Genomic DNA, 13,189 nt, shown 5'->3' with positions numbered 1-13,189 from the left:
ATTGCAGATTAATAAGAAGTTGATGACCTCAAGTTAACAACTCCAAGGACAAAACTTCTGTGTATTTTGTTTTTCAAAAGAGCAAGCAGCAGCTCAAATCAAATTCAAAAAGTTTCCCTTTACTTGCCCCAATTTGCCAACCCTCATTTTTAAAAATTCTTTATCTTTGCAATCTAAGCCAGGTTATAAGAAACTTTGTGGTTTTTTTAAAAAATTAAATTACATTAATTTTATTTGATGTGTATGAACGATTTGTCTGCATGTATGTTTGTGTACTCCCTGTAGAGGCCAGAAGACATTTTTGTGCTCTCTTGGAACTGGAGTTACAGGTGGTTGTAAGCTGTCATGTGAGTGCTATAAATCAAATCTGAGTCTTCTTAACCACAGCGCCATCTGTCAAGCTCATAGCTTCTGGATTTTTTGTTCTGTTATTACATGAAATGGCCCACTTGCCAAATGTGATGTTTCCAGTACACGCGAAAGCTGTAGCCATTCTTGTTAAGGACTAATAGCCACTGAATCAAAAGTCCACCTTACACTGCAAGTCATGAAACTCTTTAATCTATGGCTTCTCTGAGTTATTATAAGAAGAAGGCAGGTGGGAGAGGTGAGAAGACGTGAGTCTAAGCAGTAGGCTCCTCAGAAAGGAAAGGCCTAGGCAGGCTTACTTCTAGCTCTGAGTCTTTTCTTGCATACAGAGGGGATTTTAATAGACAGATTCTCTCTTCACCACCTTACATAGTGCAGAATCTTGCTTAACCCATTTCCCATCCAAGGTCTATGTTATGTGTTAGGACACACAGACATTCTGGTGCTGGCTGTCACTAGTTGAGACTGCTCTCTCATTTTAGGTTTCTCCCCTGGAAAGCTGTGATGTTCTCATGTGATTTGTCTTGCTCTTCCGTATAGTGCTCATGGTCAAGATGAGGTTCTGGTTTCTACTTTCAGACTCTTTTGTGTCTTTTAATGGTTTGGCATCCAGAAAGAAAGGATCTGATTTTTGGGTGTCCTATCAAAGACAAATTAATGTAACCTCATAAAAGTCACTTTAATTTCATTTCCTCCTCAGTTAAGACATTGAAATAATTTTACATTTTCAGGGATCCTTGGATTACTGTTCCTCTGGGTACCTATCACATTTTCTAGGTGCCTGGTGTATATCAGTGCTGCCCAAGGCTCTTCCAGGTATCCACTCCCATATACTGTGTGAAAACCTATAGAGACACAAAATACATTAACATATATTTTTAAAGCATTTACAGTCTTGAGCAAGAGTTTACCAAACTAAGCACCATAGATGGAGCAAGAGAAAATTTAACTTTCTCTTGGAAGGATTAAAGGAGACAAAAGACAGAGATCTTGCTTAAACTACCTCTTTCCCCCAAGTCCTATGCCAAACCTAGTTTCCTTTTAAATACTATTAACTCTGAAGCCTACATTAATGAAAAATCGAAATGGAGAAATGAAGAAGCTGGGTAACCTCTCAAATGCTGGCCTTAAGAAATCAAGAACTGGCTGTTCTGACATTTGGTAGGGTACCAGTTGGCTAAGGCTGCAATGGCAAGTGATTACACTGGGGAGATGGGAACAACAGAAATTCCCAGAAGTTCTAGAAAGTAGTGCTTTGAGATCAGGTCTGTGCATCTGCTGATCAGTGTTGCCCAAATCAATTGTCCTTGGCATATGCTGGCTTCCCCCCCCCCCATATCATTACAAAGCATTCCCTTCTGCAAATGTATCTGCTAAACGTCTCTTGCTATAAGGACACCAGGCACTAGAGTCCTCCCCTAAGGACTGCTTTCTTGGTTACTTCTGTGCAACTCTATCTGTAAACAGAATGGCATCCAGAATTACCTGGGCATAGGCGCAAAGACCCCATACATGGATTTTAGAGAAACAATCTAGTTCCCAACACCCACCAGCACAGAATTCCTCCTGCATTAGCAAGGAACTGGGCCATGATGCTGAGAATGGACATTTTAAGCATTTCTCAGTCAAATGATCCTTGGGAAAGGGAACTTTTTTTTTCTAGTTACAGATCCCTTCCATTCTGCATATGCTCTTATGATGGTTCTTAATATATGGAGTTGTGTGATTGTAAAGTGACTAAAGATGGAGAATTCATTAAAACTGTTCTCTGTTTATCTTAATTATAAGATGAGATTAAGAACTAGACTTTGACATAACAATATAAAGATTTCATACAATACATTTGGGTCATATTCTTTCCCTTAGCCCAACTCTTCCCAGTTATCCTCTTCCCTACTCACTTCACATCATTTACATTGTTTCAAAAAAAAAGCCAATTTATCATCATCATCATCACCATCATCATTATCATCATCATTTTACAATGCAGTTATTATCCCTCTACAGGTCCACCTTCTGACTGTTCTCCATCCCATACCTCCTACCCCATATCCAAGAGGATGTCTCCATCACTGCCTGGACCCCACCAGACCTCCGCACTCTCTGGGGCCTCAAGTCTCTAGAGGCTTAGGTGCATCTTCTCTCACTGAATCCAGACTCAGCAGTCCTCTGCTGTATGTGTGTTGGGGGCCTCATATTAGCTGGTGTATGCAGTCTGGTTGGTGGCTTAGTGTCTGAGATATCTCAGGGGTCCAGAATAGTTGAGACTGCTGACTGCTGATCTTCCTACGGGGTTATCTTCCTCCCCAGCTTCTTCCAGTTTTTCCTTAATTCAACCACTGGGGTTCCTGGAAGAAGCAAGATTTTTAAAAAGCACTCAAACAAAATGAAACACATGTGTGCACAAGCACACACATACATGCACACACACACATATAAACACACACACACACACACACACACACACACACGGTGGGGGGAATGTAGTCTGTTTGGGTGTATTTTTAAATCATGCTCATACTTTCTTATTCTTTCTCTTTTCCTTTGTACATAAGTCTCAGAACTAAGGTGGGCTGGGAGGAAAATGGAGAGGCAGATCACTGCAGTAACTGAATTCCTGAAGCTGTTCTCATCTGGCTGTCTTCTTCCATTCTTTTCAAAAAAATATTAAAAACTGTTAGAAGAAGGTGTAAAAATGGAAAGCTCTTAGCAGTTGCTTTGTTTGGGAAAAGGTCTTTCTGGAAATGTATCTTGCTTCTGAAATTATGCAGGTTGAACATAGTACTTATGTGCATTAGAGTTCTATGAATTACAAATTTTCCTTACCTCATCTATAATATGCCTACAGATAAGCTTAGAATTTGTGCCCTAATCTATGCTGCAGGAGACTGAAACAAAGCATCCTTTTGCCTTTCTCACTTTACTCTTTCCTGTCAACCTTACTATTTTTATAAAATAAGTCTGCTTGTCTACATTTATTTTTCAAATATGCTACCCTCTTAATTTTGTTTTATAACCCTCTATATAAGCTTAATGAGTTTTTAATACTATTAAGAAAATTGTTCAGGCCTGGACTCCTTCTCATGGTGTTGGCCTCAAGTTGGACCAGTCGATGGTTGGCCATTGCTACAAGTTCTGCTCCACCATTACCCCAGTGGATTTTGTAGGCAGGACAAATTGTGGGTCGAAGGTTTTGTGGCTGGTTTGATGTTCTAGGCCAACTGCAGGAAGTTTTGCCTGGTTATAGAAAATAGCCAGGCTTCATTACTCCATTACTTAAAATCCTCACTAGGGTCACTCTAACAAATTCCAGGGAGTTTCCAATGCACTAGCTTTACACATTGTTCTCCAAATGCATGCCAATTCCAGTCCTATCTCCAAGTACTCTCCATCCCTCCCTTGACCTCTAGATCTGTCCTATTTCCATCTCCATCCATTCCGGTCCCTCACAAAATCTATTCTATTTCCTTTTCTCAGGTAGGTCCATGCATCTCACCTTAAGTCCTCTTTGTTTCTTAGCCTTTCTGGGTCTGTAGATTATAGCATAATTATCTTTTACTTAACAGCTAATGTCTACTTATAAGTGAATGCATATCATTCTTCTCTTTCAGGGTTTGTATTGCCTTAATAAGGGTGGTTTTCTTCTAGTTCCATGCATTTACCTGAAAATTTTATGATGCCATTGTTTTTAACAGCTGAGTAACACTCCATTGTATAAATGTACTACATTTCCCTTACCCATTCTTTGGTTGAGGGACATCTAGATTGTTTCCAGTTTCTGACTATTATTAATTAAGCCATTGTGAACATAGTTGGGCAAGTGTCCTGTGACAGGATAGAGATTTTTTTTGGCGGGGGAGGGGTATATGCCCAAGAATCTTATAGCTTGGTTTTGTGGTAGTTTGATTCTCAATTTTCTGAGGAACCACCATATTGATTTCCAAAGTGGCTGTACAAGCTTGTACAGCAATGAAGATGAATTCCCCTTGCTCTATCCATATCCTTGCAAGTATGAGCTGTCACCTGTGGTTTTGGTCTTAACCATTCTGACAGGTGTCAGATAGAATCTCAAAATAGTTTTGAAATGCATTTCCCTGGTAGCTAAGGATGTTGAGCATTTCTTTAAGTGCTTCTCAGATACTGGGACAATTTTGTTGAAAATTCTTTTTAGATCTGTACCCCATTTTTTTAGCTAGGTTATTTCGTTTGTTGATGTCTAGTTTCTTGAGTTCTTTATATATTTTAGATATTAGACCTCGTCAGATGTGGAGTTGTTGAAAAAATGTTTCCATTTTATTGGCTGCATATTTGTACTACTGATGGTCTCCCTTGCTTTTCAGTTTCATGAGGTCTCACTTATTAATTGTTAATCATAGTGGCTGTGCTACTGGTGTTCTGTTAAGGAAGCTGTTTCCAGTGCCAATGGGTCCAAAGCTATTCTCTACTTTCTCTTGTATTAGGTTCAGTGAGTGTATTTGGTTTTATGGGAGCAGATGCAGAAGCCCACAACCAACCCTTAAGTAGAATTTAGGGAAACCTGAGAAAGAGGAGGAAGCCAGAAGGCCCAGGGATACCATGAGAACACAGCCCACAAAAGCAGCTAAGCAGAAGTCATAGATGCTCACAGAAGCTGAAGCAATCATCATAGTCCTGTATAGGTCTAAGCTAGGTTCTCTGCATAGTTGCTATGGTTATGTAGATTAGAGTTCTTACACCATGTTTGCTTGGAAAAACGTTTTTATTATTATTTTTATTTTTTGATGGGTGGGTCTGGATGTGAGGAGAGATATGTGGGTAGAGGGGAACCAGGAGGAGTGGAGAGAGGGAAAAGTATGGTCCAGATGTAATGTATGACAGAAGAGAAATGAAAAGTTGTTCATGCATAAACACCTGAAAATAACAAAAGCATCCCAGGTTAAAAATACCAACTTTATAGGATAATGTGGGCAAAGAGATTATTCACTTAAAGTCCCATGAAATATCTCTTACTTTGCCATGTGAAACACATCGAATTCAGACTTATTAGGTATGATCTAAAAAGCTGAGTGATGAGGATTTTGTTTTGTAACCTCAATATTTTAATATCACAGTGACAGGAATCTTTTAATGTGGGATGGTCCCTTGTAGGCTTGTCACCTCATGAAACAGTCTCTTAATGTTAAGAAACATTAATGAATTAGTATTATAAAAGGCTCTCAATTTCAATGGCTTGCTCCAACATGCAAAAATAGAATTAAAAATTGAAGTTTTGAATTAGCAAAATAGTCGCTGGACATATTTGTTTTCTCATTATGATAACAAAGATTGGCATTTTTCCTGTACTCTCTGAAGAGTGATGAGTTGGTGAACACAAGTACTCAGAGCAAATGAGAATTTGCTATACCTTTTATGGCAATTGTCTCATCTATTTTACTGTATCAATAACACTAATAATAAAACAATAGTAATAGCCACACTAATATCTAGTACTTATTATCAACTTGTTGGCTAGCAGGCACTGTACAATTATTGCTTCATTTGAACCTGAAAATGAGAGTGTTCTATTATTCTAATTTATAGAAAAAATCAAACTGAAATATTAGAAGGACCAGGGGTCATGCACCTAATAAGTAGCAAAATCAAACACACCATCTTTCTTTGAAATACCTTTCACCATTTTAACCATTATGATTTAATGGCCAGCAGACACCCTAACATATTATCAATTCATTTGAAAAGGAAATTTGTGATTTAGTATGAAAAACAATTTCTACCCCTACACTACTTCTCTGAAACTTCTTTCTTATAAATACATAAAGAAAAGTAATTTTTATAAAAATGTAAATTGACTTAGAAAAAATGTGTTTCACAAATGCAGGTAATAAGGGAAATGGAAAATGGCTATTCTGAAAGTAGACAGAAATTGTGTTAGAATATTAAAATTTTAATAATGCTGCATTCCTTGCCACTGATGTCATACCTGTGCCTGAGTCTTGGAATCACCCTTGGGGGTTTCATTTAGAACTGGCAAAAGATCTTCCAACTTGGGTTTTTCTTTTTTCTAGACTTCAATTACTTAGCTTGTCTGATTGTCTTTTTATTCTTTGATCTTTTATAGGCCACTTAAAGCTCTTGATTCCTGTTTTTTTTTTTCTGTATTTTTTTAAACTTTCATCTCAGAAGACTCCTTTCAGAATATAGGCATATTTCTAAGAAAATTGTTTAGGAGGCATACTTTCTGGAGTTCAAGTCTCAGGAAATGAAGTGGCTCTGTGAAAATCTAAGATGGAATCACCCCCTAGGTAAAGTTGGAAATATAAAAACACTTATTAGCTCTTTGGCTTGCTACCATCTCTCTTACTATTAATTCACACTATTGTTTTTCATTTTCTTGAAAAATCAGAAGCCTTTGAAAGGTAAAGTTAATTAAGATTTCAAGATAATTTTATGTTATTGTCTGCTGTGGTGTGCCCCTCCATTTTTGGTTTTAGTTAATTCCAGATGTAGTTAAGTTGTCAATGAAGGATAGCCATCACAGAGTGTCATGGGATGGTCATTCTCCCTCTCTCAACCCTTATGATACTCAGAGTACTTATTTGTATTATTCCACATTTGTTTCTGTCTTTGCATTGTGTGATCACAAAGGAGATTGTGACATTTTGAATTTTCTACATATTTATTTAACCCAAATAAGTAGACAGAAATTTTAGATAACTATAGAATCAACTGAAGTTTTTAGTCTTACAATTTTTTTTTTACATCTAATGATAGTTCAAAATTATTTCCATTAATGAATGATCAGGTATTGGGTCTAAGCCCTGATTCATGCCTAAATATTTTCAAAAACATCATGTCATCTGAAAGAGTACAATTTAACATCAAGCTTTACAACTTCCATTCTGAGTGCTGTCTTAGTCTAACTGTATAAAATCTCATTGACTTTTATAGACTTTGGGTATGGTTGATTTTTGTGTGTGCCTTTTTTCTTTGTAGCAAGTCTTTATAATAATGTTTGTACAATTATTAAAGATAAAAACATTTAACTTAAAAAATCTGACAAAACCTTTTGAGATATCATTCATTACAAAAATAAAACATTAGCATATATCCCTAGCATTGGTATTTTGTGTAAACTTGAACCTATGGCTCAGCATGCAGAAGGTTTGCAATTCAAAGCTCACTGAGAGTGCAGCACTTGGATATATGGTAATCATATGAGCCATTTCTTTTTTTTTTTTTCTTTTAAAGTTAGTTCTGAATGGGGATGTTTATGAGGCTGAAGAGATTAAGTTAGACTATGAGATGAAAAATAAATATAAACATATTAAAAATGACTGCAACTTAAAAGAATTGAAAAAGGCATCTCATAAACAACTGTTTTATTCATTTGTGGCTGAATTGATTTCACCGACTATAAGCATGTGGGTTTATTGTACTCTCCAGCAGCTGTTGACAGCATGGCATTCTTCCCCTTAAATGAGGATCTAGCCATTAATTAATAGAACCATGTTTGAAAGCTCTTTGATTGAGTACCTGATATGTTCATGGCTAGTCTCCAAAGCTCTCTCAATGCTCCTCATTTTACAAAGTATAACTGTAACAGGATTGCAGGTCTCCAACTTGCACTCAAGTATATCCTTTTTAAAAACTATTTTTTAGCAAATGAAAACATAATGCTAGTATGATACTCAACTATTGTTTTGAAAGAGCTTGTTATCTATAAGGATTAATACAAGCTTCTCTTTTATAAAGATATCATATATATATATATATGTATATATATATATCCATAGATAGATAGATAGATAGATAGATAGATAGATAGATAGATAGATAGATAGATAGATAGATATAATGCAGTAGTAAAAGTTTTGATTTTTTAAAGTGAATTTTCTATTTAATAGCTGTGTGAGTATTGGTAATCAACACCTGACTAACTTCTCATACATACCTTGTGGTTTTCCTTTGAGAATCAGGTATGAAGATGTTTCATAAATGTTCATATATATTGTATCAGGTGATGAGTGTTAAAGCATTTGATGAATATTGACATCGGAGTTTCTGCAGTAAACTCATTGAGAATGCTATCCTAGACTGTTGCTTTTAAATTCCACAGGGAATTAGTGTCCTTGTCCTCTTGTTTAACACACACAACATAAAAACTGAAATCTCCTTTGTCTTCAACACCATCCTTTCCCTCTGCAGCACCAGAGAAAACCCTTGAATATTTATCACATTAAAGTAACTCAGGATATCAGGACGTTTTTTCACGGATGAGGAGACACACTTCAGCTGAGTCTGTCAAGTCAATGGTTTGACAATTCACAACTTTGATACTTTGTAACTGACTAATAGCCTCATTTTATTTCTCTTGAAAATTCCTATAACAGTAGGATTTTTGGCAAACACACTTTTGAAATAATTAGTCATAAAATTATTCCTAGCTAGCTTTCTTTCCTAAGGATAGGAGGAGTACCTGCCATGTATGCATAGAAACAATGTCACTGCTCACAAAATCACCCCTGATACAATATTACCAGCTACATCAGGCTGCCGAGCTTTCTGTAGAAATTGTTTGGACATCATTCTTTCTCATTTCTTTGTTTTTCTCTGCATGACCTCCCCTTCACTACCCTTTGTGCCTTAGATTTCGATTGCCCTCCTGTGTTATTCTTCAACCTTTTTACATATTTATTGTTCCATAAACCTAGATGTTGATTTTCTTTCATAGTTGATTTAATTTATTTTGTGAGTTTGTGTTCAATTTATGGATTTTGAGATAAATCTCTCACTGGTTCTTTACACTATAGACTGCATAAAATCTGATTTATAAAAGTTCACTTTGTTTTTGATGTAAAAGCAAATACTGCATTTGATTTGCCCTTGGTCACATGGGGTTATCAAGAAGAGGGAATGTTCTTGATACTGGTTCAATTGGTCCTTTTTGATTTTCAGTTGAAGCAAAGGAGAAGGGAATTGACATTTGCCTGAGTTTGATATTTGAGCTGACTCTAATCTTTGATTATTTTCAAATGTTTATGTAAATTTGGGTCTCTCTAAGCAATCAGCATTTACAGCAGAGCAAGCTTAGTAGAAAGAAACCACTCCTATACACAAAGAGAACAAAAGGTGTACCACCTTAGAGTTTACAAGACTCTATTGAGTATTGTACACAGACAGGTGACAATGGGTAGTATACCATCCTGGGAACACATTACTATCATTGTGGTCTTAATTGTTGACTAGGAGTTGCCGTCTTTCTGTCTTCTCAACAACCTCCCCCTGAACTTTCGGTACAAGAGTTGTTTTGAGATGTTATTTTAATGCACCCCCTCCCCACACTTCTCTATTAATCTCTGTTTTCTCCCTAATTTGAGAACCGATTTTCTCAAATCTTTTTATTAAGTATACTTTCATTTTCATAAACATATCATAGCTTAGAGAAATGCAAGAAAGGCAAATACAATTCTCAAAACGTAGTGTTTCTCTACTTGAAGAACTGCAAATATATTTTGTAAAAAAGTTCGATGCTACCCCATTGTTCCAGTGAATCTATCCTTCACAGCTGGAGTCATAGTGTACCAACAAGATATTCTTGTGTATTATTTAATTTGGGGGAACAGGGAATCATGGAGAATAGGCTGATCCGATGCTTGCTGTGTAGCCAAAGGCAATCTTGAAGTCCCAATCTTCCCGACTTTACCTTCCAAGCACAACCATCACACAGTGTCAGCATCCCTATCTTGAGAGGACATTCTTGAAGGTGACAGTAGGGGTATGGTGGGAATAGGGGTGGATATAATGCTGAAGGCCACCAGAATAGTACATTAGTGTCATTTTTAGCTGATGAATGAATACAAGGAATAAAATTATGAACATTCTCAGAATCCCCTGGTCTGAAATCTTAAGGCAATGGTCCAAATAATTCCACAGGTACCTAGTGAAACAGTAGCAGCGTGTGTGGATGAATATCTGTAGATCTGCATATGCCTGAAACAATGATGGGGTTGATTTACTTTTTGTGCAATATTGCCTCTTACCTAGAGCAAGAAAAAATAAAGTCCCTCCTGACTACCTCTCTACTAGATCAAATTCCTAACAGCAAACGTTTGACTGTCACATTGTGAAGAAGCTTTCTGAATGCAAACTCAATTTTTACACTAAGATTTCTCAACGGATACTCCACTGTATTTGTGATGTCTAAATTGCTCCTCCAAATGAAATTTGCTTCAGAAGTCACCAATGTTGGCTTCTTAAGGTCACTTGAAAATTTTATTTTCCGGGTCCTTTTGAAAAGAGGGGTTTCCTAGGAAATGGCCAATGTGTGTTGGCATGTGGCGCTCTGGCTCGGCAGACACAGTGCTCTTTGTCTCTCAGCTTGCTGTCCTGAAGCAAACACTGTTTGTTAGAAAAGATAGGATGCCGCTTCAACCTTGAAGGGGAGGGAAGGAAGAAATGGCATTTTCTCAATATAACCCTCTGTGATAACACCAAAATGTGGGACTTTATGAATGCTGTTTGAGAGATTCCATTTTTTGATAACTCAGAAATTGCATTTTTGGCAGGGTGGTTTCAAAGGAGGAACACCAGGGCTTTGATTTGGTCCTCTGTTTCTATCTGCAACTTTAATCTGTATAGGGAAGGCTTTCTTTGACATTTGTAGCAGCATTCCTGAGATTGATGCTGCTGTCTATTATTATACAGGAGAAGATTTGATACTAAAGGTTCCCGCAGCTCCCATCAGCTTTCTATAGCAGGTCTGCTCTCCTGACATTTAATGTCCCTTAAGCCCGATATGGTCTGATAACTTCAACATGCCAGCTGCTTTGTGGGGAAATAAAGAACCACCGTGTCCTTGATTCTTTGTAGGGACTGTCACCACCCACATCACCACTTACCCATCACACTTCCCTATGGCATGTGCAAATTAACAAGTACTAGGGAAAGTACATTTTGCTTGGACTCCTGCTGTTGTGAACTAAATCCACCAAGACGAGACCAGGCGAGACAAAAGTAGTCTCCTTAAAATTGACGAATGAATCTAGCATGAATTAGTCCCTTCTCTGAGACCTCTACATAATCTTCCTGAGGTTGAACTCTGTATGAGCTCAGATGAAAGAAATATTTCCTATACTTCAAATAGCAATGTTACCACGACTCACTTTTTAATTTCTGTGGGTGAAAAGGTGTGCTGTTTCTGTAACTGTCTTAGCTGACAGGAACTAAGGTTATCTTTGTAGCAGTGACTGAGACTCTAGGATGAAACCTTGTGAAACAAACCTGGGTCTCCAAACTTCTGAAGAACAGTTACTATATTGATTGGTCACTATTCAAGGAATGAAAATTCTTCAATATCCTAAATTAAAAATTTTCTAGAATATGTAATCAATTGAAAAAAGTGAGGCTTTTTATATTTGATTGCTCATAATATGCTATTGTACATGTGTCTGAAACATCTGTTTATATTCATGTAAGAAAACATAGGACATAAGAAAACGGTGAGAGCATGAGTTAGGAAAAGCAAATGAGGGAGAGTAGAATGCTGGGTAAGGTAGAAACCAGAACACTTGACTTATACGCTTTTTATGTTATTTTTAGTTGTTTAGCAATTTGAATGTGCTAGACCATGTTTGTAATTTTAAATTGAAGCTTTGTTTGTTATCTGACATTATTAGCTAAGATCTTGGAGACTGGAGGTATAGAGTTAGGACACCAGCCCATGAGTTGTACAGCTGAGTCCTAGACTGACCCTAATGTGTGTTCCACTGTCTGTGTGGACATGGTTTTTAGGTCACCAATCATAGAGGGTGCTCAGTGCTAAAGACTTACATATTCAGCTCAAATGTTCTTCCAGAGGAATGTGATATACTTGAAATGAGAGCAAGAATGCTGCCCCAATTTCTCAGCATGAAGTCTGATTATTTTTTTTAATTTTCTGATATTATAAAACAAGATAACAGTTTATAAGAATGCTGCTTTTCAGTCTATTGCTCAAGAAGAAAATTAACCTTTCTCATTTTATCAGCTTCAGAACTATTCAAATCCAATAACAACGAAATAATAGGATGTGAATTCTTCAATGTTATTCTTCTAGGATTACGTTTTTTAAAGGCATCATTACACTATAGTCAACATGAAAAGATGCATGAGTTGAACAACCCGGCATGATAGAAGCATGTCGTGATGGCTCTATATAACCAGATAAGAAAAATGACAAATCTTTGCATAATATGTACTAAGAAATATAATATTATAAGATGAACTAATAACTAATTGATAAGCTAAAACAAAAATAACTGTAAGAGGACTTTGCATTTACTTAGTAAAGACATCATACCAAAGGTGTTTGAGAATGTGAATTTAGCCCAGAAAGCTGGCTGACTCACTATAAGAAAATAACACTAATTCCCCCCACCCCAGGGAACATAGGTGACCCTGGACAATCTAGGTCATAACTGAGATGGTAGCATGAATGGATGGTTTTACATTCTCTTTGGTATTTTTGAGCTAGGTTCTTCCTATGCCACATAGAGATCCTTAAACATCTACCATAGCCACCCAAGTGCTGAGGGAACAGAGCATGCAGCACCATGCTGGAACTGAGTCTGGTATTTTCTTTTTTTTTTTGTTTTTTTTTGTTTTTTGTTTTTTGTTTTTGTTTGTTTCATTTTCTTTTTTTTTTATTTTAAAAATTTTATTTTTTTTTAAATTTTTAATATTTTTTATTACATATTTTCCTCACTTACATTTCCAATGCTATCCCAAAAGTCCCCCATAGCGCCCCCCACTTCCCTACACACCCATTCCCATTCTTTTGGCCCTGGCATTCTCCTATATTGGG

This window comes from Mus caroli, chromosome 12, assembly GCF_900094665.2.
Source record: "Mus caroli chromosome 12, CAROLI_EIJ_v1.1, whole genome shotgun sequence".
Lineage (NCBI taxonomy): Eukaryota > Metazoa > Chordata > Mammalia > Rodentia > Muridae > Mus > Mus caroli.
The sequence above is the reverse complement of the archived record's forward strand: the minus strand, read 5'-3'. Positions refer to the sequence as shown.